Source organism: Schistocerca gregaria, unplaced genomic scaffold, assembly GCF_023897955.1.
Source record: "Schistocerca gregaria isolate iqSchGreg1 unplaced genomic scaffold, iqSchGreg1.2 ptg000244l, whole genome shotgun sequence".
Lineage (NCBI taxonomy): Eukaryota > Metazoa > Arthropoda > Insecta > Orthoptera > Acrididae > Schistocerca > Schistocerca gregaria.
Genome location: NW_026061753.1, coordinates 6,456,238 through 6,467,232, shown reverse-complemented (window position 1 = coordinate 6,467,232; position 10,995 = coordinate 6,456,238). Strand labels below are relative to the sequence as shown.

Genomic DNA, 10,995 nt, shown 5'->3' with positions numbered 1-10,995 from the left:
AAATGTCTCTGAGCACTTTGGGACTTAACATCTGAGGTCATCAGTTTCCTAGAACTTAGAACGACTTAAACGTAACTAAATTAAGGACATCACACACATCCATGCTCGAGGCAGGATTTGAACCTGCGACCGTAGCGGTCGCGTGGCTCCCGACTGAAGTGCCTACAACCGCTCGGCCACATCGGCCGGTCTATCATGTATTCTAGAAGAGCTGTACGGTCGTCAGTGGCGCCTGTTCTTTCTAGAACAGTTACTATCTTCATATCTATGGTTAAACGTCACCCAGCCATTGACCTTCGTCTGTGCGAATGCGCACAGGCTACCGGAAATCTTACGGGAATCGTCACCTTAGTGTGAGCCAGTAATGAGTGGATGGACAAATACCTATTAAGTACATTACGTAATCGGATTGTGGGCGGTTCGGGGTGTGAGTCTCACGGGAAGCGTGCGAGGGATAAATTCCTGCAGTCGTGCTGTTCATTTGTGCCCTCGATAGCTCAGATGGATTGAGCGTCTGCCTTGTAAGCAGGAGATCCTGGGTTCGAGTCCCAGTAGCGGCACACTTTTCAGCTGTCCCCATCGAAGTATATCAACAACACCTGTCGGCAGCTGAGGGTTTCAATTAATTATCAGTTGTGTAGGTGATTCGATGAACCCTTTGCCAGGCACTTAAATGTGTTTTGCAGGGTATCCATATAGATGTAGATGATAACTCGTCCCGTGTCGCACGTGCTCAAAAGGATTCATACTGCAGAATGCATGCAAACATACTCACCGAAAATACGGACGAATATCAAGTGCAGGCTGCCGAGTGCTGCATATCCAGCTTAGACAGATCGGCTTTTCCTGCCAAGAAGAACAGGAAGTTGCTGTCTAGGAACAATCAGAGGTAGAGGAAGGGCTGATAAATACTCCTTGAATTGCAGACTAAACGTAAATAACGAAAATACATTTTTGGTAAAAATTGGTCAAAACATAATCGTTTGCCCTCCGTATTGGATTAGCTGTTTTGAATATTGAAAATCTGACTTCAGATTCGTTTTCAGCGACATTAAGAATATATGTGTAATACTCAGTTCATGCAAATCGAAGTAATAATATAACAAAATGTTTTCCCTAAACTTTGAACACTTTTTTTTTCGAGTAACGATTTTCTCAGAACGGCATGCAGCATAAATTAAAAGTGGTTCGATCTCTTAACTTCTACCTCTGACCCCTAAAAGTAAACACTTTTCTTAGGAACTTATAGCTATAATATGACATTTGTTAATATTAACTAATTTTTGTGTAGGCATAAGGAGTGAAACAAACCCCTCAAAATCGAACTCAAAGTTCGAATTAGCACTGTATCGTTAAATTTAAGGTTGTTTCATTGCGGTTAGGTATACGCTCCCATTAATTTTATGTATTATCGACTGATGTTATCCATTTTCAAGTTCAGAGAAATAATGTAGTATCAACTGATGTTACCCATTTTTGAATTCAGGTAACATCTGAGGTGCCACACTGCACGCACTCTGCGTACTCCAGTCTCGCAAGCCCTTGATCAAATCATAATTACGGGCGCCATTTTTTATTGAAAATCTAAAATTAAGCTCATAGTATTGTCACTCGTAATTCCCAAACAGATCGTTCGAATGTATTTTCATTGTCTCAAAAAAAATTTCAAATTTACCCTTTTTTGCTCATTTGTATGAGAACCTGGCCGTAACGCCGGAATATAGTCACTAGATTTTTTTCAGAGACGCTGTACGTTCGCGAGAAGACTTTCGTTCTGCGCGTGTCGAAGGACATTCCTCAGATATTACTGTGTGTGTGCTACTCAGTCGTGCCATTTAAGTGTACATCTTTGCATAGTTTTCCTTTCACGATGTAAACAGTGTTCCGCTCAGTTGCTAACTGGCCAGTGAGTGGTTCCGAAGGTGTCGGATGTGCGGTGCGTTCGGTCTGCTAGGACAACAGCAGACTGGCGTGGTGCGATGGCAGAAGCAGACACTGAGGGAGCTAGCTGCTGGGACGCCAGCGAACAATTTATGCCAAGTAAGACGAAGAGGACTATTCTAAAATTACGAGCCGTCTAAAAAGTGTTTACCATTGGTAAATCTTGCTGTTGAGTCTGACAAAACTGACAGATTTTCCTAGAGATACAGGAAATCCCCCCACCCCCACTCAATGAATATTTGGTTGTGATGACAGGCCGATTGGTAGTGTAGCCCGAGATCTAAGTTAGGTTGGAAGGTGGTAATTTGATTGAGAGTTGTTTACGCCAACGATTATGAATGCCGACTAAACGTTGTGCGAGCAGATTGCCCTGTAGCGTAGCCTAGTGTTTCCGTCCGCGCCACATTTAACACACTTTCTCTAACTGTGTACAAAAGTCTCACAACAGCCACGATAACTACGTTTCTGGTGGGGGGAGGGTAGAGTCCACTATGTAACTTTCACGGCAAATTTTAGTAACCGCATAAACTAACCGAAATAGAAGCGTCATTTTAACTATATTTCCTTTTGTGGGAAAATAATGGTTCTCCTCTTTTGGCAGCAACTGTAATATGTAGGTAACTTATTAGTTTTTTTTAAACTCTGAATCATGATCTCAATAGACGCAGTGCTTTTTTTACGTTACTTGATTTGTGGTCTATAGTAAACAATGCAACGAATTGGTAAATTCTTTGAAGTTTGACGTGTGTTACATAGACGACGTCTGCAATGTTCGTAAGGCCAAGTTTGCATATATTCGGTGTCTGTTTTTTTGGCCATGTACTGTATAATTAAGGGGAGGAGGATTATGTTCAAGGAGCAGTGCATTAGCAGTCTATGGAGAAATTGAGAATTTGGATCTAACGAACGGCATGCTCGGGCAGTTCGTGATATTCTGTTGACCACTGTGTAATTCGGACACAGTGATCATTGCCTCTCCCTCGTAACCAGGGGACTCGGGTGCTAATCCTGGTCTGGCACAAATTTTCAACAGTGCCCATTGACTAAAGTCTGTGCCCATTGTCAGCTAATATCATTGTTTCGGTGTTAAATAGTATTTTGTTCGCGATACGTGGTTTAGCTTTTTCATGGATAACAGCTTTGAAAAGCGTACAGGTTATATTGATATTCGCTCGTCGTTAGTCCAAGGCAACTATAGCGATTTATAAACACAGTTGTAGTTCGTATTGAGCCCACATACGTAATTGTGTCCTGTGTTTCTTTACCAAGAACTACTCCGTAAGTAATTCCCCTGTAGTGGTATTTTGTTATAGTATTTTGTTTAAATATTTATAGACTGCAGGCTTGGATGAAATATGAAACACATGTCCGAAGTTCCTGTTGATATTGCAGATACTGTTTCATCCGTACTAGGGGCCAAAACATTTCATCAAATACAGGAGGACACAATTTGTCTCGAGATTTAGCAATTTTTCGTAATAGAGGCCTTGCGTCGATATGTTTTTCTCTAATTCTTGTTTGGATTTAATCTTAAAACACACTAACTCTTCCACCACTTATTCGATATGTGTTTTCATCCCTTTCGTAGCCTAGAGTTCCTAAACGGTCGATAATATTAATAATTTCCTTTCTCAATTTTATTTTCTTAAAATCTCCTGTTTATGGTTATTGCTAACATGTTTCACGTTCTCACTTTTATTATTTTTATTTTTCTAGTTTTGTGCCTTGTAGCCAAATTTTCTTTGAATCTGGTTTTCAATTCTGAAATAGTAACAGTTGAAGGTCAAGAGAAGATTGCGGTCTATTTGAGGAGAGTGGCTTGGAGATTTTTTATAACAGACGTATACAGGTCATGGGGATCCTTACCTATATACATTTACTTCGAGTGTGATGTAGCCCATTCTCTTGTCATGATCTCGGCTGTATCGTAGCACATTGTCTCGGTTAGGTTGGAGATTTCTGTTGAGAGTTGCCGAAGTCAACGAAAGTGATTACAAAGTAAAGACTGTGCTAACAGAACGATCTGTAGCGTAGTCCAACACGTTCTTTCTGTCCTTTTAAAGCCTCTTTTAATTAAAAATAACTAAAGCTGCAAGATACAATCACAAAAACTGTATTACGTAATAGAGTAATCCCAGACTATTGTTGTGTAAGTTGTGTGCGTACACTATTTTTTTTGTCAGTGAATATACACTTTTTTACTCATTTGCTGGGTTTCAGTTTTCCCCGTTTTCTGGCAAAAAACCTTTTCCTGTGAAGGGCCCATTAGCTTGTCGGTTATATTTGTGACATTCTCGACGGTCAGTAATTTCGTGATAGTCCATCCACCGGCGTCATTGTTAACATCGGATATAGATTTAAGTATTAGGAAGGCTAATATGAAGCTAATGCATGAGTAGGTCTAATAATTAATAAAAATAGGAATGCGGGTAAGCTACTACATACAGCATAGTGAACGCATTGTTGTGGCCAAGACAGCCACGAATCCCACGCCTACCAAAGTCGTAAAAGTAGTCTTCAGATGATGAAGAAATTGATGGAATGTGTGATGAGATAAAAGAAATCATTCAGATAGTGATGGGAGATGAAAATTTAATATTAATGGGTGACTGGAATTCGACAGTAGGAAATGGAAGAAAAGGAAACGTAGTAGGTGAATATGGAATGGGGGTAAAAAATTAAAGAGGAAGCCGCCTGGTAGGCTTTTGCCCAGAGCATAACTTAATCATAACTAACACTTGGTTCAAAAATCATGAAAGAAGGTTGTATACGTGGAAGAGACCTGGAGATACTGCAATATTTCATATAGATTATATAATGGTAAGACAGAGATTTAGGAACCATATTTTAAATTGTATGACATTTCCAGGGGCAAATGTGAACTCTGATCACAATATATTGATTATGAACTGTAGATTAAAACTGAAGAAACTGGAAAAAGGTGGGAATTTAAGGAGATGGGACCTGAAAGAACTGACAGAATCAGAAGTTGTACAGTGTTTCAGGAAGAGCATTAGGGAACGATCTACAGGAATGGGGGAACGTAATACAGTGTGATGGGGGATCTGAGTGGTGTACTGTCAAGGGGGAGGGGGTTCCTCAGGGATCAGTGTTGGGGCCGCTATAGTTCCTTATTTATATAAATGATATGCCCTCAAGTATTACGGGTAACTCTAAAATATTTTTGTTTGCTGATGACACTAGCTTGGTAGTAAAGGATGTTGTGTGCAACATTGACTCCGTTTCAAGTAGTGCAGTACATGACCTCAGTGAATGGCTTGTAGAAAATAAACTAACGTTAAATCACAGTAAGATTCAGTTTTTACAGTTTCTAACACACAATTCAACAAAACCTGACGTTTTAATATCACAGCATAGGCATATGATTAGTGAAACTGAACGGTTCAAATTCCTAGGTGTTCAAATAAATAGTAAGGTGTTGTGGAAAGCCCACGTTCAGGATCTTGTTCAAAGACTTAATACTGCCATTTTCACTATTCGAACGGTACCGAAAGTGAGTGATACTTCGCCAAGTAAGTTAGTCTACTTTGCTTATTTCCATTGACTTAAGTCGTATGGTATTATGTTTTTGGGTAACTCTTCCCATTCTAGAAGGATATTTTTGGCTCAGAAACGAGAGGTTCGGGCAAAAAGTGGTGTGAGTTCATGAACCTCTTGTCGACCTCTGTTCAGGGAGTCTGGGTATTTTGACATTGGCCTCTCAATATGTATATTCCTTATTGTCGTTTCTTGTTACCAATATTAGTTTATTTCCAACAATAAGCAGCTTTCATTCGGTTAATACTCGGGAGAAATCAAACCTCCATTTGGATCGGACTTCCTTAACTCTTGTGCAAAAATGTGTGCAGTATACTGCTGCATCCATTTTCAATAAGCTGCCACTCGAATTCAAAAATCTTAGCAGTAATCCACGCGCTTTCAAATCGAAACTGGAGTGTTTCCTCATGGGTCACTCCTTCTATTCTGTCGAGGAGTTAATTGAAAAATTAAGCTGATTCTCATTGTACTGCTGATAGCGTTTGCTTAAACTTATGGACTGATTTTCTCTCAGGTTCATGAACATGTATTTTTATCTGTTATTACTTTTATGTTGTAAGTTCATGTGTCGCCCTAACCGCCGTCTGCTTCACGTCCGCTGTGCAGCGAGCTACCTTAATTTAAGTATTAACTGTATTTTTCTTACTTGTCACTTCTTCTTCCGTGTGTTTTTGCTTTTGCTGCCTCGGAGTGTAGCGGCAGTGGGGAGTCTAGTGCGTCGCATGGTGCACCCCAGGTGTTAGATGCTTCACCCACTGTCCCTGCTGTCGAGACATCTTCGCGGGTACCGGGCGCGGCTGGCCACCCTCTCCCCAAGGGGAGTGGCGGGTTCAGCGGCGTTCGCGGCGCACGAGGCGGAGGGTCAATGTGGAGGCTGGCCGTGTGGCATCGCCCGCTCTGCCTGTGAATGGACATGTGGCTGCTCCTTCAGCAAGGTCCGAGCAGGCACACGGGGGGAGGGGTTTATTAGTTATTGGGAGCTCCAACGTTAGGCTGGTGATGGAGCCCCTTAGGGAAATAGCGGAAAGGTCGGGGAAGGAGGCCAGTGTTCACTCTGTGTGCTTGCCGGGGGGTCTCATCCGAGATGTGGAGGGGACCCTACCGGCGGCGATAGAGAGCACTGGGTGCACCCGACTGCAAATTGTTGCTGATGTCGGCACCAATGACTCCTGCCGTCTGGGTTCAGAGGTCATCCTCAGTTCGTACAGGCAGTTGGCGGAGTTGGTGAAGGCGGAAAGCCTCGCTCGCGGGGTGGAATCAGAGCTAACTATTTGTAGTATCGTTCCCAGAACCGATCGCGGTCCTCTGGTTTGGATCCGAGTGGAAGGCTTAAACCAGAGGCTCAGACGATTCTTCGGAGAGCTGGGGTGCAAATTTCTCGACCTCCGCAATGGGGTGGAGAAATGTATGGTCCCCCTGAATAGGTCAGCCGTGCACTACACGCCGGAAGCGGCTACGAGGGTAGCGGAGTACGTGTGGAGTGCACATGGGCTTTTTATTAGGTTAGAGAATTCCCTCCCTAGGCCCGACAAGACGCCTCCTGAGACGCGGCAAGGCAGGAGTAGGCAAAATGCGACAGGGAATAACAATATTAATGTGCTAATAGTAAACTGCAGGAGCGTCTATAGAAAGGTTCCAGAACTGCTCTCATTAATAAACGGTCACAACGCCCATATAGTACTACGGACAGAAAGTTGGCTGAAACCACATGTAAACAGTAATGAAATCCTAAACTCCGATTAGAATGTATATCGCAGAGAAAGGCTGGACAGTAAAGGGGGAGGCGTGTTTATAGCGATAAGAAGTGCAATAGTATCGAAGGAAATTGACGGAGATTCTAATTGTGAAATGATTTGGGTGAAGGTCACGGTTAAAGCAGGCTCAGACATGGTAATTGGATGTCTCTATAGGCCCTCAGGCTCAGCAGCTGTTGTGGCTCAGCACCAGAAGAATAATTTGGAAAATATTTCGAGTAGATTTCCCCACCATGTTATAGTTCTGGGTGGAGATTTTAATTTGCTGGATATAGACTGGGAGACTCAAACGTTCATAACGGGTGGCAGGGACAAAGAATCTAGTGAAATATTTTTAAGTGCTTTATCTGAAAACTACCTTGAGCAGTTAAACAGAGAACCGACTCGTGGCGATAATATATTAGACGTTCTGGTGACAAACAGACCCGAACTATTTGAATCAGTTAATGCAGAACAGGGAATCAGCGATCATAAAGCGGTTACTGCAACGACGATTTCAGCCGTAAATAGAAATATTAAAAAAGGTAATAAGATTTTTCTGTTTAGCAAAAGCGACAAAAAGCAGATTACAGAGTATCTGACGGCTCAACACAAAAGTTTTGTCTCAAGTACAGATAGTGTTGAGGATCAGTGGACAAAGTTCAAAACCATCGTACAATATGCGTTAGATGAGTATGTGCCAAGCAAGATCGTAAGAAATGGAAAAGAGCCACCGTGGTACAACAACCGAGTTAGAAAACTGCTGCGGAAGCAAAGGGAACTTCACAGCAAACATAAACATAGCCAAAGCCTTGCAGACAAACAAAAATTACGCGAAGCGAAATGTAGTGTGAGGAGGGCTATGCGAGAGGCTTTCAGTGAATTCGAAAGTAAAGTTCTATGTACTGAATTGGCAGAAAATCGTAAGAAATTTTGGTCCTATGTCAAAGCGGTAGGTGGATCAAAACAAAATGTCCAGACACTCTGTGGCCAAAATGGTACTGAAACAGAGGATGACAGACTAAAGGCCGAAATACTAAATGTCTTCTTCCAAAGCTGTTTCACAGAGGAAGACTGCACTGTGCTTCCTTCTCTTGAAGTCGCATAGTTGACAAAATGGTAGATATCGAAATAGACGACAGAGGAATAGAGAAACAATTAAAACCGCTCAAAAGGGGAAAGGCCGCTGGTCCTGATGGGATACCAGTTCGGTTTTACACAGTGTACGCGAAGGAACTTGCCCCCCTTCTTGCAGCGGTGTACCGTAGGTCTCTAGAATAGCGAAGCGTTCCAAAGGATTGGAAAAGGGCACAGGTCATCCCCGTTTTCAATAAGGGACGTCGAACAGATGTGCAGAACTATAGACCTATATCTCTAACGTCGATTAGTTGTAGAATTTTGGAACACGTATTATGTTCGAGTATAATGACTTTTCTGGAGACTAGAAATCTACTCTGTAGGAATCAGCATGGGTTTCGAAAAAGACGGCCGTGTGAAACCCAGCTCGCGCTATTCGTCCACGAGACTCAGAGGGTCTTAGACACGGGTTCACAGGTAGATGCCGTGTTTCTTGACTTCCGCAAGGCGTTTGACACAGTACCCCACAGTCGTTTAATTAACAAAGTAGGAGCATACGGACTATCAGATCAGTTGTGTGCTTGGATCGAGGAGTTCCTAGATATCAGAACGCAGCATGTCATTCTCAATGGAGAGAAGTCTTCCGAAGTAAGAGTGATTTCAGGTGTGCCGCACGGGAGTGTCATAGGGCCGTTGCTATTCACAATATTCATAAATGACCTGGTGAGTGACATCGGAAAGTCTCTGAGGCTTTTTGCAGATGATGCTGTGGTGTATCGAGAGGTTGCAATAATGGAAAATTGTACTGATATGCAGGAGGATCTGCAGCGAATTTACGCATGGTGCACGGAATGGCAATTGAATCTCAATGTAGACAAGTGTAATGTGATGCGAATACATAGAACGATAGGTCCCTTATCATTTAGCTACAAAATAGCAGGTCAGCAACTGGAAGCAGTTAATTCCATAAATTATCTGGGAGTACGCATTAGGAGTGATTTAAAATGTCGACTGTCAATGGTAAGAAAAGTGTTTCTAAAGAAGAAAAATTTGTTAACATCGAGTATAGCTTTAGGTATCAGGAAGTCTTTTCTCCGAGTATTTGTATGGAGTGTAGCCACGTATGGAAGTGAATAATGGACAGTAAATAGTTTGAACAAGAAGAGAATAGAAGCTTTCGAAATGTGGTGCTACAGAAGAATGCTGAAGATTAGATGGGTAGATCACATAACTAATGTGGAGGTATTGAATAGGATACTGGAGAAGAGAACTTTGTGGCACAACTTGACTAGAAGATGGGGTCGGATGGTAGGACACGTTCTGAGACATTAAGGAATCACCAATTTAATATTGGATTGCAACGTGAAGGGTAAAAATCGAGGAGGGAGACCAGGAGATGAATACACTAAACAGATTCACAAGGATGTAGGTTGCAGTTGGTACTGGGAGATGAAGCTTCCACACGATACAGTAGCATGGAGAGCTACATCAAACCAGTTTGTGGACTGAAGACAACAACAACAACAACAACAACAACAACAACAAGGTATTTGTCTCATGTGTAACCTTCAACAGAAGTGGGGCAGACAAGAGGGTTAGATTATATGTACTTTCCATTGAAATTGATCCATAATGGGGAGATACTCAATGGGAAAATAATATGCTAATTTATTATCCACAGACCGCAAATGGACTGATCATGAACGAGGAATGAAAATTTGGTCACACTTCTGATAGTACACGTATTATTTGACCCCCCCCCCCTCTCTCTCTCTCTCTCTCTCTCTCTCTCTCTCTCTCTCTCTCTCTCTCTCTCTCTCTCTCTCTCTCTCTCTCTCTCTCTCTACACACACACACACACACACACACACACACACACACACACACACACACACACACACACACACACTCAATCGCGCGCGCGCGCTTGTTCTACTAAGTAATTCAATTTATTAATGGTGTCGGAAGAGATGGTTAGCAAGAAATCCTTTAGGCTCCTCGTAAACTGAAATCTGTCAGTAGTAAAGCTTTTTATGGCTGCCGGCAAGTTATTGAAAACATCGTTCTCCTTAATGATGGAGACTTTCTTGCACCAAAGTAATTAACTTACCAATTTTTGTGGAGATTATTCACTTCTAGTTATGACTTCATGAAATGAGCTGTTGATTTGAAAATATTCATTTGTTTTTAAACACAATATTCACGGGGAGAACGTATCTTCCATCTCCACCATGTTAACTGATCTATTTATATGACCCTTATCCTAAGTTGTGTTATATTAACGGTAAAACACAAAACATTTCTTACATGCATTTCCACTATTTTCCAACAAGCTGACAATTTTTCATGAATAATATATTAATAGTGAAATTTTTAGAAAAATTTTGAAAGACAGGTTTTGCGGGCAAATTTCAAAAAGTGTTCATTATAATACAATTTCTCCATGGTTTTTAATTCCTACTCCGAAGTTTTCTTTTGTTTCCTTTACTGCTTGCTCAGCAAACAGATTGAATAACATCGGGGATAGGCTACAACCCTGTCTCACTCCCTTCCCAACCACTGCTTCCCTTTCATATCCCTCGACTCTTCATGCCCTCGAGTAAGAAAACTGGTCGTGAGAATTCCAGGGTTCTGGGATAAATGGTTTGAGAGGAAAGGTACATTTAGTTAGAAAAGTTACGGAAAA

The 10,995-nt window shown here is 41.8% G+C and overlaps 1 non-coding gene across 1 annotated transcript; it reads left to right on the top strand.

Annotated features, from left to right (window-relative positions):
- Positions 1 to 485: 485 nt before the first annotated feature.
- Trnat-ugu (transfer RNA threonine (anticodon UGU)) lies at positions 486 to 560 on the top strand. Its single transcript has one exon. It is a non-coding gene; the product is annotated as a tRNA-Thr (tRNA).
- The last annotated feature ends 10,435 nt before the right edge of the window (positions 561 to 10,995 follow it).